General features: G+C 38.3%; 1 protein-coding gene across 4 annotated transcripts in view; it reads right to left on the reverse strand.

The window, feature by feature from the left end:
- Positions 1–24201, reverse strand: part of TMEM248 (transmembrane protein 248) — a 71467-nt gene that overhangs the window by 11422 nt on the left and 35844 nt on the right. The window lies entirely within an intron of this gene.

Below are 24201 nucleotides of genomic sequence, written 5' to 3' on the forward strand. Positions count from 1 at the left end.
AGTCCGTGAACCTCGGATGCCTCTCCGTTTATTTAGGTTTTCTTTATTCTGACAATGTTTTGTAGTTTTCAAAGTATATGGTTTGCAGTTCTTTTGCTAAATTTATTTCTAAGTATTTTACTCTTTTTGGAATTTTTTTTTTTTTTTTTAAAGATTGGCACCTGAGCTAAACTGTTGCCAATCTTCTTCTTCTTTTTTTTTTTTTCCTGCTTTATCTTCCCAAACCCCCCTCTACATAGTTGTATATCTTAGTTGCAGGTCCTTCTAGTTGTGGGATGCGGGACACCGCCTCAACATAGCCTGACGAGCAGTGCCATGTCCGCGCCCAGGATCCCAACCCTGGGCCGCCGCAGCGGAGCACGCAAACTTAACCACTCGGCTACGGAGCCGGCCCCTCTTTTTGGAATTTTTTAATTAATACATGTCTGAAGGTGTTTACCTATGCCTGGAAAGATTTCCCCCCAAATTTCCGTATGTTTGCTCTTATAATACAGGTCTCCAGGTAGTAGCTCCTCAGAGAGGCCTTCCCTGACCACCCTCAGCCCCTAGTCTCTCAGTGCATGCTTTACCTCCTTCACACTGTTTAGTGCCAGTCAAGAGTACAACTAATTTTCTACTTGTTTATTGTCTATTAACCCGCACTGTGAGCTCCAGGAAAGCCGAGATTTGGCCAGTCTGGTTCACTGCGATAGCCCTGGCCACGGGTCCCCAGAACAGTACCTGACACACAATGAGCACTTATATGAGCAGACTTACCACAACACTAAAAAACCCAATCAAAACAATCAGTACTAGCTTTTAAATTTTAGAGAGAAAAAGAAGCACCAAGAGCCCCTAAGAACTAACAGCAACCACTCGTAATAAGCCAGGCTGTGTACTTGTCTGTCCTTACAAGAGTCCTTGGAGATGGGAAATAATATCCTTTCCACTCTCCCCAGAGGCAACCCCAGTTCTTAAATGGGCAAGCACCACTATCCATGCATGTTTTGTGTACTTTTACTACATGTGGATACATAAACAGATATAATTACTGACATTGCATTTGAAAACATGGTAGAAATAATATTTAGGATATATCTTTGTGCTATTTTTGCTTGACATTCTGAGATTTATCTCTGTGGACCTATTCCATTGAACTGTACAGCACACAACTGTGTTACAGTTGGGTTATCCCAGGCTGAGGAGCCCAGCTAGGTTCTTCCTACTGTCTCACAAAAGGCACTGCAGCAGGCACAAGAGTGGCTCTAGCACAACTAGGTCACAGGGTAGGCCCACATGCAACCTGACTTTCTATTGTCAGACCATTCTCCAAGGAAGTCGTATCAATTTACACTTCCCCCAGCAATGAAAGGGCCCCCTCCATTTCCCAACGTTTGTGCCAACACTTGATATTCTAAGGCAGTCTTGTTTACTAGAACCAACAAGATGGATGTAAAATTGTATCTCACCATTATTTTAAATTGCACCTCTCTGAAACTGAGCATCTTTCCACTTCTTAATCGGCCATTTGGGTTCTTCCTAGGTGAACTGCCTGAATCTTTGGCCATCTACTAGTAGGATGTTTGTCAATTTCTTATTAATGTTTAGGAGTTCTTTTTCTATTCTGGATGGTGAGCCTTTTCCAACTTTATATATATATATATATATAGCTGTATATAACTACTCCAAGTCTGTGGATTTTCTTTAATATGGTTTATGGTATCTTTTGCCATACAAAAGGTTCCTGATTTTTTTAAAGCTTTACTGAAATATAATTCAAATACCATACAATTCACTCATTTAAAGTACACAATTCAATTCACAGAATTGGGCAACCATCACTATTAACCAATTTTCAAACATTTTCATCATCTCATGAAGAAACTTCATACCTTTTAGCTGTAACCTCCTATTCCCCCCAGCCCTAAGGCAACCACTAACATACCTTGTGTCTACAGATTTGCCCATTCTGGACATTTTAAGTAAGTGGAATTATAGGTGGTCTTTTATGAATGACTTCTTTCGCTCAGTATAATGTTTTCAAGGTCTATCCAGTGCATGTATCAGTACTTGGTTCCATTTTATTGTAAAAAATATTCCATTGTATGAAATGTTTTATTTATTCATAAACATTTTACTTACCCATTTATCAGCTGAAGGACATTTGAGTTTCCACTTTTTAGCTATTGTGACTACTGCTGCTATGAACATGTGTGTGTATGGTTTTGTGTAGACATATCTTTTCATTTCTCTTGGCTCTATCTGTCCTATAAATACCTAGGTGTGGCATTGCTGGGTCATGTGGTAACCATATGTTTAACCTTTTGAGGACCTGCCAGATCATTTTCCAAAGCAACTGCCCTATTCTGCATTATCAATAGCAGTGCAAGGAGAGTTCCAATTTCTCCACAACCTCACCAACACTTGTTATTATCTGACTTTTTTATTCTAGCCATCCTGGTGTGTGTGAGGCAGTGTTTCACTGCAGGTTTGGTTTGCATTTCCTTGATAGCTGTAAGTTCTTGATTTTAATATATTCAAATTTATCAACCTTTTCCTTTTATGATTGTATGTGTATTATTTAAGAATCCCTTTCTCTATCTTTATATGTCATAAGATTTTATTTTTCTCTATAAGTTTTATAGTTTTACTTTTGACTTTTAGTCTTTTGTTTACTTGGAATTGATTTAGGAGTGCAGAATCAGGTAGGTTTCTTGTTTAGTATTTCCCTACATAGGTGGCCAATTGTCCAATACCACTTACTGAATATGGTTTTGTATTCAACATAGATTTCCCACAGATTTATAATGCTATCTTTCACATATAACAAGCTCCCACACATATGTAGGTTTGTTTCTAGGCTCTTACTTGTGCTCCACCACTATATCTGTCTCTCCCTACCTCAATACCATGCTGTTTTAAATCTTTCTATCTACAACAAGAAGTCTACCATTTTATTTGATTCAAAATTGCCGTGCCTATTTTTGGCCCTTTACTCTGCCTTTTATGAATTTTAGGTTCCAACTGTATAGTTCCCAGAAAAATCCTGTTGAGATTTAAACTGAAATTACAGCACATGTACTATTACTTTGGGAAAGAAATAACATTTTTACAACACTGTGTTTCCTAACCTGTGAAAACAGTATCTCTCTCTCCATCTACTTGGGTCCACTTTTTTTTTTCCAATAATTTTTTAAAACTTTCTGTTACATATCTTGTTAGATTGATTCAAAGACATACTAACTTACGCAGCTATCACTGATATTATCTTCAAAATAGTACATTTTCAGGCATCTCATCAAGGTGGCGGCATAGGTGGACTCTGAACTCATCACCTCCCACAAACACAACCAGGTTACAACTATTTTTGGAAAAATTACCGTGGATAGAAAACTGAAAACTGGATGAAAAGAACCCCCACAACAAGGGACAATCCTGACTAAGGCAAAAGAGGCAGAAATTCCTTCTGGAGACAAAAAAGCCACCTTCAGGAGCAGGAGAGTTTCTCAGCCAGCCAGGTGGGAGCCATCCCTAAGGTACGCAGCCCTCCCTGGAGAAGTGAGGCACTAGCAGGGGCTGATACTACTATAAGCATTCTTCAGACTCAGCACAACTAAGACGAGGGTCTTACTATCTGGCTTTGCTGACCATTAATGGCAGCAGGGAATACCCCTAGAAAAGCTATTGGACAAAAGCCAAAAAGACCCAGGTCTTAAAGGGCCCAGGCACAAACTCACCCGTCTCAGCAACCTAAAATCACCAGAAAGAAGGCTGACTGTCCTTTGGTGAAAAGAGACTCACCCGGTAGGCTCTGCATGCATCTCGGTGAGAAGAGAGACCTCTCCAGAGACTGAAACATTGGTGGTGGCCATTGTTGTCACCTAGTCCAGGAGTGCTGACACAGGCAGACACCATTGAAGTTCTTCCCCTAGCCTGTTATCCCAGGGGTCTGCCACACCCACTCGAGTGCAGATTTAACCTAGTTGAGCCAGGGCAGGCAGCCTGCCCTAGGGACCAGCCCCACCTAACAGCAAGCCCTCAGGCAACTTGTCGGCCTGCATTGACTCAGTGCCTTGATCCTCTACAGGCAGGCAAGTGTGTCCACCTCTGTGGGGCAGGGCCTGTCTGAGAACCAGGACAACTGTGGGGGGCACTGGTGGAGAGGTGAGGGCCTCTGCAGTGGGGCGTTGGGTTACACTCCAGAGGGTTGGGAAGTGTGCATGGACCAGGACTGTGTTGACAGTGTGTGTGGTCCTGTCGGGGGGTGAGGCTTATCAGTGGCAGAAGACCTGTGCTTCACAAATACCCATAAAAAGGATCAGCCCCACCTCCCAAAGCCTGAAACAATTGAGTGCTCCCGTGCCTAGGGCCAGCCCCACTCAGGTGTACTCCTAAGAGAACTGACAACAGCCTTATAGGCCTGATGCCTATAGCAACTGTAAACCCCTGAGCCTAGCAACCAGCTACACTGGGTACCTACCCAATTAAGAGGAAAACTGCAACAGGAGTGTGCTGTTAGACCTTGTAGCCAACGGTGCTGAGGCTCCCCAAACCAGATTTACAAACAGCAGGCCAGGGAAGGAAAGACTATACTCCCTGGGTACCTGCATTAAGAGCAACCCTGCCACAGCAGAAGGATACAAGTAGCCCACAAAGGGGTCACTCCTGGATCATTTGGACTGCTGACAAGAGGAAAGCGCACTGCTGGGCCTCAAAAGGGATCTCTTACATAAGGCCACTTCTCCAAGATCAGGAGACAAAGCCAACTCACCTAATACAGAAGCACAGAGAAAGAGGCATAATGAGGAGACAAAGGAATACATTCCAAACAAGGCAACAGGACAAAACCCCAGAAAGGACTAAATGAAACAGAAATAAGTGCTCTGACAAAGAGTTCAAACAAAAAATCATAATGATGCTCACAGGTATTGGGAGAAAACTGGATGAATACAGTGTGCTCATGAATAATGAATTGCAAAATATAAAAAAAAGAAGCAATCAGAAATGAAGAATACAATACTGGAAATGAAAAATTCACTGGAAGGACTCAATAGCAGAGTGGAGAATACAGAAAAATGGATCAGCAAGCTAGACGAAAGACTAGAGAAAAATCACCCAACCTGAAGAGATAAAAGAAAAAAGAATTAGACCGAATGAGAACAGTCTAAGGTAACTCTGGGACAATATCAAGCACACTAACATTCGTATTACAGGTGTCCCAGAAGGAGAAGAGAGAGACAAAGGAGAAGAAAATCTATTTGAAGAAATAATAGCTGAAATTTTTCCTAACCTAAGGAAACAAACAGACATCCAAGTACAGGAAGCACAGAGAGCTCCAAACGAAATAAGCCCAAAGGCCCAGACCAAGACACATTATAATTAAAATGCCCAAAATTAAAGATACAGAGAGACTCCTAGAAGCAGCAAGAGAAAGACAACAATTGACATACAAAGGAAAGGCCATAAGGCTATCAGTGGACTTGTCAGTTGAAACCCTACAGGCAAGAAGAGAATGGCATGACATATTTAAAGTGCTAAAAGGAAAAAACCTATAGCCAAGAATACTCTATCCATCAAGGTTGTCATTCAGAATGAAAGGAAAGATAAAGAGCTTCCCAGACAAGCAAAAATTAAAGGAGTTTATCACCAAGAAACCAGTTCTATGAGAAAGGCTAAAGGGACTCATTTAAGTGGGAAAGCAATGACCACAAATAGAGATAAGAAAATTATCCAAAAAATCAGGCAATAAAATCAGTGGTAGAGGTAAAAATATAGCAAAGGTAGCAGACCAACACCTGTGAAGATAATATGAAGGTAGAAAACAAAACTACTAAAATTATCTACTTCAGTGATAAGAGGGTAATGGACAGACACACACAAAACAAGAGATTAGTTGTGATTTCAAAAATATAAAATGTAGGAGGAGGGGAGTAAAACAGTAGAGCTTTTAGAAAGAGGTCAAGCTAAAGAGACTATCAACTCAATATAGATTGCTATATACGTAGAATATTATTTAGGATTCTCATGGTAATCACAAATCAGAAACCTATAGTAAGTAAGCAAATAAGTAAGACAAAAGTAAGCAAACATATTACTAAAGAACACCATCAAACCAGAAGGGAAGAGAGCAAGAGAAAAAGAAAGGAACAGAGAAGAACTACTAAAACACCCAGAAAAAAAAATTAACAAAATGGCAATAAATACATATTTATCAATAGCTACTTTAAAATGTCAATGGACTAAATGCTCCAATCAAAAGGCCTACGGTGGCCTTATGGATAAAAAAAGAAGACCCACTTCTGACCTAAAGACACTCACAAACTGAAAGTGAAAGGATGGAAAAACGTATTCCATGCAAATGGCAAAGAAAAGAAAGTGGGGGTAACAATACTTATATCAGACAAAAGAAACTTTAAAACAAAAGCTGTAACAAGAGACAAAGAAGGGCACTACATAATGATAAAGGGAACAATCCAACAAGAAGATATAACACTTGTAAATATCTATGCACTCAACATACAAGCAGCTAAATACATAAAACAATTATTAACAGACATAAAAGGAGAAATAGACAGTAACACAATAATAGTAGGGAACTTTAACACTCCATTTATGCCAACGGATAGATGATCCAAACAGAAGATCAACAAGGAAGCACTGGCCTTAAATGACACATTTGACCAGATGAACTTAGTAGATATACATAGAGCATTCTATCCAAAAACCACAGAATACATTCTTTTCCAACACACATGGAGCATTCTCCAGGACTGATCACCTATTAGGCCACAAAACAAGTCTCAATAAATTTAAGAAGATTGAAACAATACCATGAATCTTTTCTGACCACAAAGGTATGAAACTAGAAATCAATCAACTACACGAAGAAAATTTAAAAAGCCACAAAAATGTGGAGATTAAACAAAATGCTACTGAACAATGATTGGGTCAATGAAGAAATCAAAGGAGAAATCAAGAAATTCCTGGAGACAAATGAAAATTAATATATGACATGCCAAAACCTATGGGATACAGCAAAAGTGGTTCTAAGAGGGAAGTTTATAGCAATTCAGGCCTACCTCAACAAAGAAGAGAAATCTCAAATAAACAATCTAACAGTGCATTTAAAGGTACTGGAAAAAGAAGAACAAAGCCCAAAATCAGCAGTAGGAAGGAAATAATAAAAATCAAAGCAGAAATAAACAAAATAGAGACTAAAAAAACAATAGAAAAAATTAATGAAACCAATAGCTGGTTCTTTGAAAAGACAAACAAAATTGACAAACCCTTAGCTAGACTCACCAAGAAAAAAAGAGAGAAGGCTCAAATAAGTAAAATCAGAAATGAAAGAGGAGAAATTACAATGGACAACCTCAGAAATACAAAAGAGAGTAAGAGTATACTGTGAAAAGCTACATGCCAACAAATTAGATAATCTAGAAGAAATGGGTAAATTCTTAGAAACATACAACCTTCCAAAACTGGACCAAGAAGAAGTAGAGAATTTGAATAGACCAATCACCAGTAACTAGATCGAAACAGTAATCAAAAACCTCCCAAAAAAGCAAAGTCCAGGACCAGATGGCTTCCCTAGTGAATTCTATCAAACATTCAAAGACTTAATATCTATCCTTCTCAAACTCTTCCAAAATATTGAAGCATAGGGGAGGCTTCCTGACTCATTCTATGAAGCCAAGATTATCCTGATACCAAAACCAGACAAGGACAACACAAAAAAAGAAAATTACAGGCCAATATCACTGATGAACATCAATCCAAAAATCCTTGACAAAATACTGCCAAATCTAATACAATACATTAAAAAGATCATACATCATGATCAAGTGGGTTTCATTCCAGGGACGCAGGGATGGTTCAACATCCACAAATCTATCAATGTGATACACTACATTAACAAAGTGAAGAATAAAAATCACATGGTCATCTCAATAAATGCAGACAAAGCATTTGACAAGATACAGCGTCCATTTATGATAAAAACTCTAAAATAGGTATAGAAGGAAAATACCTCAACACAATAAAGGCCATATATGACAAACCCACAGCAAATATCATTCTCAACAAAGAAAAACTGAAAGCCGTCCCTTTAAGAACAGGAAACAGACAAGGATGCCCACTTTCACCACTCTTATTTAACATAGTATTTGAAGTCCCAGCCAGAGCAATCAGGCAAGAAGAAGAAATAAAAGGGAGCCATATTGGAAAAGAAAAGGTGAAACTGTCACTCTTTGCAAGATGATGTGATTTTATATACAGATAACTCTAAAGAACCCACTAAAAAACTTTAATAATAAATGAATACAGTCAAGTTGCAGGATACAAAATCAACATACAAAAATCGGTTGCGTTTCTATACACTAATAACGAAGTAGCAGAAAGAGAAATTAAGAACGTAACCCCATTTACAATTGCAACAAAAAGAATAAAATACCTAAGAATAAACTTAACCAAAGAGATGGGAGATCCGTACACCAAAAACTAGAAAACATTGTTGAAAGAAATCGAAGGAGATACAAAGAAATGGAAAGATATTCTGTGCTCTTATATCAGAAGAATTAACATAGTTAAAATGTCCATACTTCCTAAAGCAATCTATAGATTCAATGCTATCCCTATCAAAGTTCAAACATTTTTCACAGAAATTGGACAAAGAATCCTAAAATTTATATGGAACAACAAAAGACCCTGAATAGCCAAAGGATTCCTGAGAAAAAAGAACAAAGCTGGAGGTACCACACTCCCTGATTTCAAAATATACTACAAAGCTATAGTAACCAAAACAGCATGGTACTGGTACAAAAACAGACACACAGATCAATGGAACAGAACTGAGAGCCCAGAAATAACCACACATTTATGGACAGCTAATATTCAACAAGAGAGCCAAGAGCATACAATGGAGAAAAGAGAGTCTTTTCAATAAGTGCTGCTGGGAAAACTAGATAGCCATACACAAAAGAATGAACGTAGACCATTATCTTACACCATGCACAAAAATTAACTCAAAATGGATTAAAGACTTGAATGTAAGACCTGAAACCATGAAACTTCCAGAAGAAAACACAGGCAGTATGCTCTTTGACATCAGTCTTAGCAGCATATTTTCAAGTACCATGTCTGACGGGTAAAATAAGCAAAAGAAAAAATGAACAAATGGGACTACATCAAACTAAAATGCTTCTGGGGGGCTGGCCCTGTGACCGAGCGGTTAAGTTCGCGTGCTCCACTTCAGTGGCCCAGGGTTTCGCCAGTTCCAATCCTGGGTGTGGACATGGCACTGCTCGTTAGGCCATGCTGAGGAAGCGTTCCACATGCCACAACTAGAAGGACCCACAACTAAAAAATATACAACTATGTACTGGGGGGATTTGGGGGGGGACAAAAAAAGAAGACTGGCAACAGTTAGCTCAGGTGCCAATCTTTAAAAAAAAAAAAAAAAACTAAAAAGCTGCTGCACAGCAAAGGAAACCATCAACAAAAAGAAAAGACAAGCTAACAATCAGAAGATATTTCCAAACCATATATAGATAAGGGGTTAACATCCAAAATATACAAAGAACTCATACATCAACAACAAAAAAAGCAACAACCCAATTAAAAAGGCCAACAGGCATATGAAAAGACGTTCAACATTGTTAGCTATCAGGGAAATGAAAATCAAAACTACAATGAGATATCACCTCACTCCAGTCAGAATGGCTATAATTAACAAGACAGGAAGCAACAAGTGTTGGAGAGAATGTGGAGAGAAGGGAACTCTCATATGCTGCTAGTGGGAGTGCAAACTGGTGCAGCGACTATGGAAAGCAGTATGGAGTATCCTCAGAAAATTAAGAATAGATCTACCATATGATCCAGCTATTCCACTGCTGGGTATTTATCCAAAGAACTTGAAAACACAAACGTGTAAAGATACATGCACCCCTATGTTCACTGCAGCATTGTTCACAATAGCCAAGACTTGGAAGCAACCTAGGTGCCCATCAAAGGACGAATGGATAAAGAAGATGTGGTATATATACACAATGGAATACTACTCAGCCATAAGAAATGATGAAATCCAGCCATTTGTGACAACATGGATGGACCCTGAGGGTATTATGCTAAGCGAAATAAGTCAGAGGGAGAAAGTCACATACTGTATGATCTCACTCATAAGTAGAAGATAAAAACGACCAACACGTACATAGCAACAGAGAATGGATTGGTGGTTACCATAGGGGAAGGAGAGAGGGAGGGGGGCAAAAGGTGTGATTAGGCTCACAAGTGTGGTGACGGACTATTAGTTTTTGGGTGGTGAACATGATGTAATCTACACAGAATTTGAAATACATTATGATGACATCTGAAAGCCATACAATGTTACAATCCAATGTTACTGCACTAAAAAAAATAAATAAGAAAAAGAAACAAAGCCACACAAAAAAAAATCGTACATTTTCTATTGTTATGAGTTTATACAAAAGTAACAGACTTTTGCATATTAATCTTGATTCCAGACACTTTGCTGAAATCTTTTAAATTCTAATTAGCCTGTCTGTAGCTTCTCTTGGATATTGTGTAGACAGCCACGTTGCAAGCAACAATAGTGTTTCTTCCTTTTCAGCTCTTGTTTTTTCTTTTTCTTAGAAAGAAGAAAGAAGTTGCAATAGAAATCCTTGCCTCATCCCTGGGCTTTAAAGGAAATGCTTCCAATGCTTCACTATTAAATACAGTATATGATAAAAGTTTCTGAAGGAAATCCCTCAACAGGTTAAGGAAGTACTCTTCTATTTCACGTTTGCAAAGAGACTTTCATTATAAGTAAATTTTACGTTTTAATGGATTCTTTATCTGCAACCTCTGAACAATCAATTTTTCTCCTTTAATCTGTTACCATAAACTATGTTAATGGGGTGCACAGTGGTACAGCAGTTAAGTGCGCACATTCTGCTTCAGCAGCCTCGGGTTCGCCAGTTCGGATCCCAGGTGCAGACATGGCACCACTCATCAAGCCGTGCTGTGGTAGGCGACCCACATATAAAGTAGAGGAAGATGGGCACGGATGTTAGCTCAGGGCTGATCTTCCTCAAAAAACAAATAAACAGGGGCTGGCCCCGTGGCCGAGTGGTTAAGTTCGCCCGCTCCGCTGCAGGCGGCCCAGTGTTTCGTTGGTTCAAATCCTGGGCGCGGACATGGCACTGCTCATCAAACCACGCTGAGGCAGCGTCCCACATACCACAACTAGAAGGACCCACAACGAAGAATATACAACTATGTACCAGGGCTTAGGGGAGAAAGAGAAAAAATAAAATCTTTAAAAAACAAACAAACAAACAAACAACGTTAATGGATTTTATGTTGATTCATATTTACATTCCTTGGAAAAACTTAATGTGATGATTTAAAACTACATTGCTGATTTATGCTTACTAAATTTTATTCAAATTTCCACATCTATTCATAAGTGGGATAAGAAAATTATAGGCCATTGTCACACTCTCCTTAACTGTGTAACTCCTTGACTAGTATGACTAAGTCATCCTATTATCATAAAATTAATTAAATGTGTTCATTCATCTATTTCTAGAACAATGTGTATAAGATACTCGCTTCTATCTCTTGGAAGCTTGATAGACCATGACTAAAAAACCATCTGGATCCATCAAGTTTTGTTTGGTTTTGTATTTTGGTGGGTTGTCTTAACCACCTATTCATGTTTTTAATGACTATCTGTATAGACTTACAGTTTTACTTATAGTTTTCTATTTCTATTGAGTCAATTTTGATAAGATACATTATTCTAGGAAATTGCCCATTTCATACTAGTTTTTAAGCTTTCTGGCCCAGTATTATTTTGTGTTTTGTTTAATTTTTAATTTACTTGTAGTTATGTTCTTTTTCATTACAAACGTTTTTGTTTGTTTGCCATCTCCACTCTATTTTTAATCAATCTTAACAGATATGTATTGTATTTGTTGTTTTCAAAGAACCAATATTTGGTTTTGTAGATTATATCTAGGTAATTTGTTTGTTTTCTACTTCAATAATTTCTAAATACATTTTTTATTATTTTTCTACATCTGCTTTCTTTGGGTTTACTCAGTTCAGTTTTTCTAACTTCTTCAGTTGGAACCTTATCTCAGATTTTTTTTTGTCTTTTCTCATTAAACATTTCAGAATATAAATTTCCCTCAACACACTCCTTCTTTAGCTGCATTACGTTTCATCACCACTACCACCAATTTAATCCAACAGCAAATCTTACTGATTTTCTTTCCAAAATACATCTCAGATCCACCCACTGTGCTCTATCTTCTTGTTAAGATGATAGACTGATCACTGTATGAGCTTGCCACATGTCTCTACAGCCCTAAGACCTCTATATCCAAGTGCCCACTGAATATCTCTATACCTATATGTTCCACAACATATCCAAAACTGAACTCATCTGCTTTTCTGCCCAATTTGACTCCTTCTCTTGTATTCCCCATTTCAATTTGGAACTTTGGAAAACATCCTAGACTACTTCTGCCTTACCCCTCATATCCACAAAACTACCAAGTATTAAAGATTCTATTTCTTTAACATCTCTTACTTCTGCCTCTTCCTTTCCATAATCCTCTGCTACTCCCCTTAGTTCAGGCCCTTGTTATATTTTTTTCTAACTGTGGCTAAGAGTCTCAACTGGATCCTCCTGCTACCAGTCAAATAATCCATCCTCCACATGCTGTCAGTGATTTTTCCAAATGCACATCTAATCATGTTACTGCTTAAATCTCTCAGAGCTCCAAATGACCAAGGTATAAAGTCCAAGCTCCTTAGAATGGCAGTCCACCATGAGCCACGTCTTATCTACTTTTCAATGGCTTGATTAACTGCTTGCAATTCGCAGAACATAGCAGACAATATCGGAGCTTCAAGCTTTCAAGTCTATTGGTCCTCTTGACCTTAATGAACCACACCCAATTACTTCACCCACCTCTTTCAAGACTTGGCTCAAGGGTTACCTCCTCTATGAAATGTCCCTTGGCCCCTGTCTGCCAGCCCCACAGGGAGAAGCAATCACTTTCACTTTTATGTCTCTATTCTGCAAATTTCTCAGAGACTGAAACATCTTACTGCAGTTGCCTGTGTATATGCCTATCTTCCCAACCAAGCTGTAAGCCTCTTAAGAGCAGATACAATGTCTTACTTGTCTGTGCATAATCAATATCTAGACACAAAATAGGTGATTTAAAAATGCATGTTTCTTAAATGAATGAATCAAATGAATCCAGACCTAAAACATAAACTAAAAAATAACCTAGAAAGTAATTATTGCAAGACTGCAGGATATAAGGCTAATATATTAAAGTTAATTGCTTTCTATATACCAGCAAAGAACAAGTTGAATTCCAAATTGAAAACACAGTACAACTTATATCAGCACCCTCAAAGATAAATACTTAGGTACAAATCTAACAAATAAAGTACAAGATCTGTATGAAGAAAACTACAAAACCCTCATGAACAAAAGTGAATAACTAAATAAGTGGACAGATATACCATGTTCATGGATAGAAAGACTCAATATGCCAAGATGTCAGTTCTTCCCAACTTTACTTACAGATTCAACACAATCCCAATCAAAATCCCAGCAAAGTTATTTTGTGGACATCAACAAACTTACTCTAAAGTTTATATGGAGAGGTAAAAGAACCAGAATAGACAATACTGAAGGAGAAGAACAAAGTTGGACGACTGACTCTACATGACTTCCTATAATGCTCCAATAAGCAAGACATTGTGGTATTGGCAAAAGAACAGACAAATAGTTCAATGGAACAGAATACAGAGCCCAGAAATAGACCCACCGACATAAAGTCAACTGATATTTGACATAGGAGCAAAGACAAGTCTTTTCAACAAATGGTGCTGGAACTACTGGACATCCACATACAAAAAACTGAATCTAAACACAGACCTTACACTCTTCACAAAAGTGAACTCAAAATGGATCACATACCTGAATGTAAAATACAAAACGATAAAACTCCTAGAAGACAATATAGGAGAAAACCTAGATGACCTTGAGTTTGGTGCTGACTTTTTAGATATGACACCAAAGGCACAATCCATGAAAGAAAGAATTGATAAGCTGCACTTCATTAAAATTAAGAACTTCTGCTCTACAAAAGACATTAAGAGAATGAGAAGGTAAGCATAGACTGGGAGAAAATATTTGCAAAAGACATATCTTATAAAAGACTATTATTCAAAATATACAAAGAACTCTTGAAACTCAACAATAAGAAAATAAACACCACAATTAAAAAATTGGCCAAAAATCTTAACAGACTCCTCATGAAAGAATATATACAAATGGAAAATCAGCAAATAAAAAGATGCTGCATATCATATGTCATCAGGAAATGCAAATTAAAACAGCAAGGAGATAACACTACACACTTATTAGAATGGCCAAAACCCAAAACACTGACAATATCAAACACTGGCAAGGATGTGGAGCAACAGGAACACTCATTCATTACTGGTAGGAGTGCAAAATGGTACAGCCACTTTGGAAAACATTTTGGTGATTTCTTACAAAACTAAACACATTCTTACCATATGATACAGCAACTTCACTCCTTGGTATTTGCCCAAAGGAGTTTAAAACTTATGTCCACACAAAAACCTGCACAGGGATGTTTAGAATACCTTTATTCATAATTGCTACAACTTGGAAGCAACCAAGATATCTTTTAGTGGGTGAACAGATAAACTAATATATCCAGATAATGGACTATCATTCAGCACTAAAAACAAACAAGCTATGAAGTCATGAAAAGGCATGGGGGAAGCTTAAATGCATATTACTAAATGAAAGGTGCAAATCTGAAAGGCTATCTTACTATATGATTTCAACTATATGACATTCTGGAAAAGGCAAAAAAAGATCAGTGGTTGCCAGAAGTTGCAGAAGAGAGGGAAGGATAAACAGGCAGAGCACAGAGGATTTTTAGATCAGTGAAAATACCCTGCACAATACTATAATGGTAGATACATATCTAAACTCTTAAAACATAGAACACCAATAGTGAACCCGAATGTAAACTATGGACTTTGGGGGATAATGATGTGTTCAGGTTAATTACAGGTTCATTAACTGTAACAAATCTATCACTCTGCTTGGGGATGTTGACAATGGGGGAAGCTACACATGTGTGGAGGCCGAGTGTTATATGGGGAATCCCTGGACCTTCTTCTCAATTTTGCTGTGACCTGAAATCTGCTTTAAAAAACTGATTTTTTTAAAAAACAAGTACAAATCTAGTAATGACCCTAAATAAGATTAATAAATGGATTCAGAAATGAAATTATCAATATTAAATTAGGCTTTCATTTATTAAGAAAGAACACAATCTGAATTGCATATAAAAAGAAATAGGGAGCAGAAAAGGAGAGAGACATTCCTTGTTGAGCTCCTCCTCCAACCAGGTCAGCAACATGCTGGAGTGAGCTCACCAGGACTCTCTCCCCTCCAAAGGAACTACAACCAAAGGAAGAACTGAATTACAACCAAAAAAATCCTAGTAACACAGAGATTGTCAGAGACCCACAGCAGCCAAATGACAGAGGGCAGAGACGCTGAAGCCGTACTCAGAGGAGCTGTCACGGGGTAAGAGAGAACTTCACTCCCTCCCCTAGAGACTGGGATTGCTGCCACGGGTGAGGGAAGGAGCGGGGGACGGGCCACATGTCCGTGGGATCATCCAGGACTCCCACTGCCCGTGCAGCAGGAACCCTCTATCGGGGAAAAGCTTTCGTGTGGGGGGACCCCCATCAAGCCAGGGCCCCGGGAAACCAGAGAGTGAGAGCTGATCGGAATCCAGGTCTGTGCCCAAGAAAAAGTGCCCCTCCTCCCCCAATCCACGCTGCGCACCACCATTGTGGCTAAAGGCGGAGGGCTTAAAATGTAGAAATTCTATGAGAATTATCTGACTCCATTAGAAATGGCAACATAAGCATAAAGGGTGTCCCAGAAGAATAAGAGAGAGAGAAAGCAGAGAGTTTATTTAAAAAAATAATAGCAGAAAACTTCCCAAACCTGGGGAAGGAACTGGATATACAAATCCTTGAAGTTATAAGAACAGCCAATTATCTCAATGCAAAAATATCTTCACCAAAACACATGCTAAAACTGTCAAAAGTCAATGACAAAGAAAGGTTATTAAAGGAAGCCAGGAGGGAGAAAACAATAACCTACAAGGTAACTCACATTAAGCAGATTTCTCAACAGAAAAGTCTACAGTCCAGGACAGAGTAGAAAAACACATTTAAAACACTTAAAGATAAAAACTGTCAGCCAAGAATACTCTACCCAGCAAAGTTATCTTTCAGATATGAAGGATAAATAAAGGCTTTCCCAGACAAACAAAAGCTGAGGGAGTTCATCACCACTAGACCTGCCTTACAAGAAATGCTCAAAGTAGCTCTCCTACCTAACACAAAAAGGCAAAGGTATACAAAGTTTTGAGCAAGGTGATAAATAGAATCAGAAAATGGCAACTCTGTATCATCAGAATAGGTTAGTAAACACTTATAAAGGACAAAGGGAAAGGAAGCACTAAAAATAACCATTTCAATTTGGTAACAAACTCACAATACAAAAAGGGATAATTTGTGATAAAAAAAGAAGGGAAGAGGAAAAGGATGAAATGTGCATAGGCAAATGAAGATGCTATCAACAAAAAAAGGACTCTTTCACTTATGAGACCTTTTATACAAACCTCATAGTAACCACAAAGCAAAAATTCAGAGCAGAGTCACAAAACATAAAAATAGAGGAAACTGAAAACCATATCACAGAAAACCACCGAACCAAAATGGCAGACAGAAACACAAGGAAAAAGAAATAATGGAAACAAAGAGCAATGAGAAAACAAATGCTAAAATAGCACTAAGTCCTCATATATCAGTAATCACACTAAATGTACATTACGGTGAATTTACATTTGATTGTGAATTTGATTGAATTCACCAATCAAAAGACAGAGTGGCTGGATGGATTAAAAAACAAGACCCAACAATATGTTGCCTCCAGGAGACCCTTCTTAGCTATAAAAACAAACATAAGCTCAAAGTGAAGGGATGGAAACTGATACTCCAAGCAAATAGCAACCAAAAGAAAGCAGATGTAGCCAAACTTACGGCAGACAAAATAGCCTTCAAGCTAAGAAAGATAACAAGAGACAAAGATGGACATTACATAATGATAAAAAAATCAATCTATCAAGAAGACATAATACTTATTAATATATATGCACCTAACATAGGATCACCAAAGTATATAAAGCAACTATTAACAGACCTACAGGGAGAAATTGACAGCAATACAATAACAATAGAGGGTTTTATTACCCCACTTACATCAATGGATGTAACACCCCCTCTCCACCAAGGAAGTGGAACAAGGGAAGAGAAAGCTTCTCTTCCTCCCCAAAGGACAGCATCCCAGGTATTGCAGGCCTCCAAGAGGAAAGTGAGGAGGGAGCAGCAGCCCTTAACAAGAACACCATGGATGTCCAAAAGTCCAAAAACCCCACGTGACTAGCTACTGCAGTGGTGTCTTCATCAAGCCAACACCCCAGGAGAACAGATAGTGAAGGCAGAGTGAGAAGCCCCTGAGATCACGCAGGAGAAAGAAAGAGCTCCGCCCCCATACCAGGAAACCCAGCCCCTCACCTGGAAGCTGTCCTGTGGATCACAGCAGGCTCAGAATATGCAGCTCTTGACCTACAGCCCATGCCAACAGGTGCAAGCAGCAATCAAATACTACCACAATGCAGACGCACAAATCCACACCATCTGGCAGTATGAAAAAATGCACTAAGTCTCCAGACCAGAAGGAAAATGACAAGTACCCAGAAATCAATCCTGAGACACAAAAATCTATAACCTAAATGACAGAATTCAAAATAGCTGTCATTAAAAAACTCATCAAGTTAACAGAGAATGCAGATAGATAATTCAACGAGCTCAGGAGCTACTTCACAAAAGAGATTGAAACTATAAATAGCCAATGAGAAATACTGGAGATGAAAAACCCAACTGATGAGATAAGGCAGAATAAGGATTCCCTGGACAACAGAGCTGATATCATGGAGGAATAAATCAGCAAAATTGAGGGCAGAAACATAGAAATGCTTCAGATGGAGGAGGAGAGAGAAGTAAGACTAAAAAGAAATGAAGGAAGTCTCTGAGAAATATCTGACTCAACCAGGAAATTCAACATAAAGATTATAGGTATTGCAGAGGGAGGAGGAGAATGGAGCAGTAGGCTTATGCAAGGAAACAACAGTAGAGAACTTCCCAAATCTGAGGCAGGAAATGAAAAGCCACGTGAAAGAGGCCACCAGATCTCCTAACTATATCAATGTAAAAAGACCTACTGCAAAGCATATAGTAGTAAAACTGGCAAAAGTCAATGAGGAAGAAAAATTACTAAAGGCAGCAAGGGAAAACAAGTAACTTGCAAAGGAACCCCTATCAGGCATTCAGGGGATTTCTCAGCAGAAACTTTACAGGTTAGGATAGAATGGAATGGTTAATTCAAATCTTTGAAACACAAAAACTTTCAGCCAAGAACACTCTATGCAGCGAAAATATCCTTCAGATATGGAGAAATAAAAACCTTCCCAGATAAACAAAAGCTAAGCGAGTTCATCTGCAACAAGACACACTCCCCCAACAAGAAATCCTCAAGAAGGCCCTCATACCTGAAAAGAAAAAAAAAAGAAGAAAGGGGTTAAAAGCCCTGAATAAGGAGATAAATAAGTAGACAAAAGCAGAAAAGTGTAGCTATCCAACAGAACAGGTTACCAAATATTCAAGTAAAACATTAAGGGAAAAGGGAAGGAAAACACCAAAAACAAAAATAATCTTGTCATTTTAACCATAAATTCACAACTCAAGATGGAATAAGAAGTGACAAACACAACTTAGGAGAAGAATAGGAAAGGGACTGAATCAGCTTAGTTTAAGGAAATAAGAGGTCATCAAAAAATGGACTATCTCATTTATGAGATTTTGCATACAAACCTCATGGTAACCTCTGAACAAAAAAGTGGGATAGAGACACAAATAATAAATAAGGAGAAAACTAAGAAATCCAGCAAAAAAACCCCACCTAACCAAATTGGCAGTCCGAAGTACATGGGACGAAAAACAAAGGACATGCAGGAGAACTGGAAAACGAGTGATAAAATGGCAGCATTAAGCCCTCATATATCAATATTCACTCTAAATGTAAATGGATTGAATTTTCTAATAAAAAGACACACAGTGGGAGTTACATCAGCATCATGGCGAATCAGCTTGCCTGGGACTCCTCCTCCCCTCCAACATACACAAAAAGGAGCAACCACATTCCAACAGAAAATACCCTAAAAGCAGAAAAATCCTCAGAGAGTCACAGCAGCCACACGACAGAGAGCAGAGAGGCTGGAGCAGCCCTCAGAGGAGCTGGAATGGGGTAGGAGAAAACTTCGCTCCCTCCCCTAAAGACCGGGATAGCTGCCACGGGAGGCTACATGAGGGAAGGAGTGGGGGAGGGGTCGCACATCAGTGGGATCACCCAGGACTCCCTAGGGTCCTTGCAGCCTAGAGGAGAGCCCTCTAACGTGAAGGGTGAAAGCTTTCGTGTGGGGGTGACATCATCAAGCCAACCCCAGGGGACCAGACAGCAACACTTGATCAGGAAACCCAGGACTGCAAGCAGGGGAAAGCACTCCTCCCCCAACCCACACTGTGGCATCTCCACTGAAGGCAGAGAGCTCAGAATATGTGGCTCTCGACACCCATCCAGTGGCGACAGGCTGTAACTGCAACCGAATAATATCACAACAGGAAAGACCTGTCATTCCAGCATCAGACAATTCATCAAATCTCCAGATCAGAGAGAAAAAAAGCACCCAGAAATCAGTCCTGAAGATGCAGAAATAAGTAAACTAAATGCCAATGAATTCAAAATAGCTATCATCAAAAAACTCAATGAGGTAAAAGAGAATATAGAGAAACAATTCAACGAGTTCAGGAGCTACTTCACAAAAGAGATTTAAACTATAAAGAAGAATCAATCAGAAATATTAGAGATGAAAGACACAATGGAAGAGAAAAAACAAAATACAGATTCCCTGAATGCTCGTGTGGACACCAGAGAGATGCGAATCAGCATAATCAAAGATAGACATGTTGAAATGCTCCAGACAGAGGAGAGAGAACTGAGACTAAAAAGAAATGAAGAAAGTCTCTGAGAAATATGCCACTCAATGCGGAAATGTGACATAAGAATTATAGGTATCCCAGAAGGTGAAGAGAAGGAGAATGGAGCAGAAAGCGTGCTCAAAGAAATAATAGCAGAGAAGTTCCCAAATCTGGGGAATGAGAGGGAAATGTGTGTGGAGGAAGCTTTCAGATTTCCTAGATTTGTCAATGGAAAAAGACCTATTGCAAGGCATATAGTAGTAAAAATGGCAAAAATGAATGACAAAGAAAGAATACTCAGGGCAGCAAGGCAGAAGAAAATAACCTACAAAGGAACCCCTATCAGGCTTTCAGCAGATTTCTCTGCAGAAACCTTGCAGGCTAGGAGAAAATGGAACAACATATTCAAAACTTTAAAAGATAAAAATCTCCAGTCAAGAATGTTCTATCCAGCAAAAATATCCTTCAGATATAAGAGAGACACTAAATCTTTCCCAAACAAAAGCTAAGGGACTTCACAGCCACAAGACAACCACCCCCCAAGAAATCCTCAAGAAGGCCCTCATACCTGAAAAAAGAAAAAAGGGAGAAATGGGTCACAAAACACAGAGTAAGGTGCTAAATGGGTAGACAGAATCAGAATAGGGCAGCAAATATTTAAGTATATCATTCCACTAAAGGAAAGGAAAACACTAAAAACAAAGACAATCTTGTCACTTTAACCACAAACTCACAACACAAGCTGGAATAAGATATAAGAATAACAACTTAGGAGGCGAGGAGGAAAGGGACTGAATCAGTTTAGACCAAGGAAATCAGGGACCATCAGAAATTGGACTATGTTATGCATAAGATTCTGAACACAAACTTCAGAGTAGCCACTAAACTAAAAAGCAGAACAGAGACACAAAAAATAAAGAAAGAAAAAACTAAGAAATACAGCATAAAAAACTGCATAATTCAATGGGTAGACCAAAACACACAGAACGAGAAACAAAGGAAATGCTGGAAAACCAGAAAACGAGTGATATAATGACAGCACTAAGCCCTTATACATCAATAATAACCCTCAATGTAAACAGATTGAACTCTCCAATAAAAAGGCACATGGTGGCAAGATGGATTAAAGAACAAGATCCAACAACTTGTTGCCTTCAGGAAACACATCTCAGCTCCAACGACAAATACAGGCTCAGAGAAGGGGGGTGGAAGATGACACTCCAAGGTAATGGCAGACAAAAGAAAGCAGGCGTCGCAATAGTTTTATCAGACAAAACAGACTTCAAGATAAGGCAGGCAAAGAGAGACAAAGAGGGGCAATATATAATGATCAAAGGGACACTCCATTAAGAAAAAATAACGCTTATAAATATCTATGCACCCAACACAGGAGCACCAAAGTTCATAAAGCAACTATTAACAAACCTAAAAGAAGATATTAAAAATAACACAATAAAAGTAGGGGACCTCAGCACCACACTCACATCATTGGACAGATCATCCAGACAGAAAATCAACAAGGAAACAGTGGAATTAAACGAAAAGCTAAAACAGTTGGACTTAATAGACATATATAGAACACTGCACCCAAAAACAGCATAATTCACATTCTTCTGAAGCGTGCATGGAACATTCTCAAGGATAAACCACATGTTGGGAAACAAGGCAAACCTCTATAAATTAAAAAAAAATTGAAATAATAACAAGCATATTCTCCGATCATAATGCTATAAAGCTAGAAATTAATTACAAGAAAAAAGCTGAGAAAGTGACAAAGATGTGGAGACTAAACAAAATGCTACTGAACAACAGAAGCATCATTGAAGAAATTAAAGGAGAGATCAAATATCTGGAGACAAATGAAAATGAAAACATACCATACAAACTCATATCGGATGCAGCAAAAGTGGTATTTGAAGGAAATTCATCACAATACAGGCTCACCTTACCAAACAAGAAAAATCCCAAATAAGTAATTTCAAACTACACGTAACTGATTTAGAAAACGAAAAACAAACAAGCCCAAAGTCAGGTGAAGGAGGGAAATAATAAAAGTCAGAGCAGAAATCAATGAAACCGAAACAAAAAAGACAGTAGAAAGGATCAATGAAACAAAGATCTGGTTCTTTGAGAAGATAAACAAAATTGACAAACATCTAGCCAGACTTACAAAGAAAAAGCTTACTTACTATGAAAAGCTATATGCCAACAAATCAGACAATCTAGAAGAAATGGATACATTCGTAGACTCTTAAAACCTCCCAAAGCTGAATCAAGAAGAGACAGATAATCTGAATAGACCATTCATAAGTAAAGAGATTGAAAAAGTAATCAAAAGCATCCCAAAAAATAAAAGTCCAGGACCAGACAGCTTCCCTACCATTCTACCAAACATTCAAAGAGGATTTAATACCTATCCCTCTCAAACTATTCCAAAAAATTATGGAGATGGAACACTTCCTAATACATTTGATGAGGCCAATATCACCCAGATACCAAACCTGACAAGGCCAACACAAAAAAGGAAAGCTACAGGCCAATATATCACTGATGAACATAGATGCAAAAATCTTCAACAAAATATTGGCAACCCAAATACAAGAATACAACAAAAAGATCATATACCATGATCAAATGGCATTTATACCAGAGACACAGGGAGCAATCAACATCTGCAGATCAATAAATGTGGTACATACCATTAACAAAATGATGAATAAAAATCACACGATCATCTACATAGATGCAGAGAAAACATTTGACAAGATCCAAAAGCCATTTATGATAAAAACTCTTAACAAAATGGGGATAGAAGGAAATTACCTCAACACAATAAAGGCCATGTATGACAAACCCACAGCCATCATACTCAATGGGAAAAACCTGAACACCATCTCTCTGAGAACAGAAACAAGACAAGGGTGCCCACTCTCACCATTCTTATTCAACATTGTACTGGAGGTTTTGGCCAGAGCAATTAAGCAAGAAAAAGGAATCCAAATAGGAAACGAAGAAGTAAAACTCTCACTGTTTGCAGATGACATGATTTTATATATAGAAAACCCTAAAGAATCCACTGGAAAACTATTCGAAATAATCAACAACTACAGTAAAGTTGCAGGGTACAAAATTAACTTACAAAAATCAGATGCATTTCTATACTCTAATAATGAATTAACAGAAAGAGAACTCCAGAATAAAATTCCATTTACAATAGCAACAAAAAGAATAAAATATCTAGGAGTAAATTTAAGCAAGGAGGTGAAAGACACATACAAAGAAAACTATAAGACATTATTGAAAGAAATTGCTAATGACAAAGAAATTGCACGTACATGGACCAGAAGAATAAACATAGCTAAAATGTCCATACTACCCAAAGCAATCTATAGATTCAATGCAATCCAAGTCAGAATCCCAACGACATTCTTCATAGAAATAGAACAAAGAATCTTAAAATTCATGGGGGGCAACAAAAGACCCCACATAGTTAGAGCAATCCTGAGAAAAAGAACAAAGCTGGAGGCATCACAATCCCTGACTTCAAAATGTACTACAAAGCTATAGTACTCAAATCAGCATGGTACTGGTACAAAAACAGGCACATAGATCAATGGAACAGAACTGAAAGCCCAGAAATAAAACCACACATCTATGGACAGCTAATATTTGACACAAGAGCCAGGAACATGCAATAGGGAAAGATAGTCTCTTCAATAAATTGTGTTGGCAAAACTGGACAGTGACAGGCAAGACAATGAAAGTAGACCATTATCTTATGCAATACACAAAAATAAACTCAAAACAGATCAGAGACTTGAAGGTAAGACCTGAAGCCATGAAACTTCTGGAAGAAAACATAGGTAGTACACTCTTTGACATCTATCTTAAAAGGATCTTTTCGAATGCCAAGTCTTCTCAGACAAGTGGGACTTCATCACACTAAAGAGCTTCCGTAAGGCAAAGGAAATC

This window comes from Equus caballus, chromosome 13, assembly GCF_041296265.1.
Source record: "Equus caballus isolate H_3958 breed thoroughbred chromosome 13, TB-T2T, whole genome shotgun sequence".
Lineage (NCBI taxonomy): Eukaryota > Metazoa > Chordata > Mammalia > Perissodactyla > Equidae > Equus > Equus caballus.